Source organism: Chrysochloris asiatica, unplaced genomic scaffold (assembly GCF_000296735.1).
Source record: "Chrysochloris asiatica unplaced genomic scaffold, ChrAsi1.0 scaffold00160, whole genome shotgun sequence".
NCBI classification, from domain to species: Eukaryota; Metazoa; Chordata; class Mammalia; order Afrosoricida; family Chrysochloridae; genus Chrysochloris; species Chrysochloris asiatica.
This window is the reverse complement of record NW_006408678.1, coordinates 6,917,871-6,919,651: the sequence shown is the minus strand read 5'-3', so window position 1 is coordinate 6,919,651 and position 1,781 is coordinate 6,917,871. Positions and strand designations below refer to the sequence as shown.

General features: G+C 39.2%; 1 protein-coding gene across 1 annotated transcript in view; it reads left to right on the top strand.

Moving 5' to 3' along the window:
• Window positions 1–1,781, top strand: part of ANO4 (anoctamin 4) — a 607,193-nt gene that overhangs the window by 20,009 nt on the left and 585,403 nt on the right. Inside the window, exon 2 of the mRNA XM_006871107.1 lies at window positions 856–1,107. The gene's annotated coding sequence lies outside the window, so the exon portion shown is untranslated. The remainder of the gene's footprint in view (window positions 1–855; window positions 1,108–1,781) is intronic.

Genomic DNA, 1,781 nt, shown 5'->3' with positions numbered 1-1,781 from the left:
ACACCAGAGATGGAGGCAGAGATGGGGACATGGAGAGAGGGAGCAGCTGAGGACTCTAGTCTCATGGAAAGAGAAAGGCTGTGTGCTGGTGGCCAGGAGGCAGGCTTGCAGAATGTGCCCTTGGGTTGTTTCAATTATTATATATTCCTGAATGTGTTTGTGTACATCAAAAAAACGGAGGGAATAGAAGCAAATACTGTTGAATGATGGTACACGGAGAAGATTGTAGTCATTGCAATAAAACGAAATACGATAGGATGAGTGCAACACCAGCATTCTCCCACGTAAATTATTATTTAATTCACAATAAAAGATTTAAAAAAAAAAAAAAAGATTGCTGTGAGGGGTAGAGATCACTGTGCTTTGTAGGATTTTCAATGACTGTTTTCAGAAGTAGCTTACCAGGTCTTTCTTCTAAGGTGCTTCTGGTTGAACTTGAACTGGTAACCTTTCATTTAGCAGCCAAATGCCTTAACAATTTGCACCATCCGGGGGCTTCATACCACCTGTTGTTATTGTTGCTAAGTGACCGTTGAGTCAATTCTGACTCATAGCAACCCTGTTTAGGGTTTCCTAGGAGCGGCTGGTGGGTTTGAACTGCTGACTTTATGGTTAGCAGTCCAGTGCTAATCCTACAGCGCCACACGACCCATAGTATGTACTTAAGAAATATTTGTTGAATAAATGAACAAGATCCATGAAGTGAGGTAATACTTGCCTGTTTATTAGTAACATGCTTCCTTACCTCAAGTGATATTTAATATGAGTGACAACTGAGACTTTGGGGGGCTGTGTACATAAGTAAAGTATAAGAACTTGTTTGCTGCTATTGATGTACTGTATTTGTCTTACCAGGTTATGACATTGCTAGGCCTGTTGCAGTTGGGCTCACCCACTGGAAAAATCCATATGCACAAGGCAGACCCACCCTTCCGTCAGATTTGCCTCTCTTCATCTCCAAAGATGTAGGCATCCCTGTGTATCACCGATCCTTCACCCGGAAGACTGATCTGGCCACGCCTTTGTCTTGCCCCGCCTCACTGTCCATCACTCCAGTGCCTTCTTACAGCAGCAGCAGCCAGGAAACACTGAGTCAAGACACAACAGGTATTGGTATTGAGGGCCAGCTTCAATGGACCTACAGTTCTTTTATGTATTTGCCTGTTGAATGAGTCACATCTACATTTCTGACTGTGAGTCTCCTTCCTGTCCACTGTCTTGACTAGAAGGAAGGTTGGCTTTATTTAGAAATATCTCACCTAAGTATTACTTCTGTCTGATAAAATGCCATCTAGAAATCAATTGTGAAACCATGAATCAGAATGCCAAGATCTGTCATATGACTTTTTTTGGTTTGTTTAATTTCTTTTAGTGACAAGCTATCTATGTTGGATTCAACTCCTACATTGAGGAGTGTGGTGATTAAAATGCAATTTTCAAATAACTTATTAGTTTCAACTAGTTATGCTGTTACACAAAATTGATCTATGTCAGGGGCTTGTAAACCACTGCCCCTGGTCTACATCTGATCTGCCACCAGTTATTATAACCTAAGAGCTAAGAGTAGTTTTTGTCATTTTAAATGGTTGAATAAAATAAAAAAGAATACTATTTTGAGACACAAAAACTATATTGAATTTAAGTTTCAATGTCCATATATAGTTTTTTTTTTTTTTTTTAATTAAATGTTTTTATTTTGCATTGAGTGAAAGTTTACAGGGCACATCATCAGCTTCACATTCAACCATTCATATAGCTTGTTTCATTACATTGATTATTAT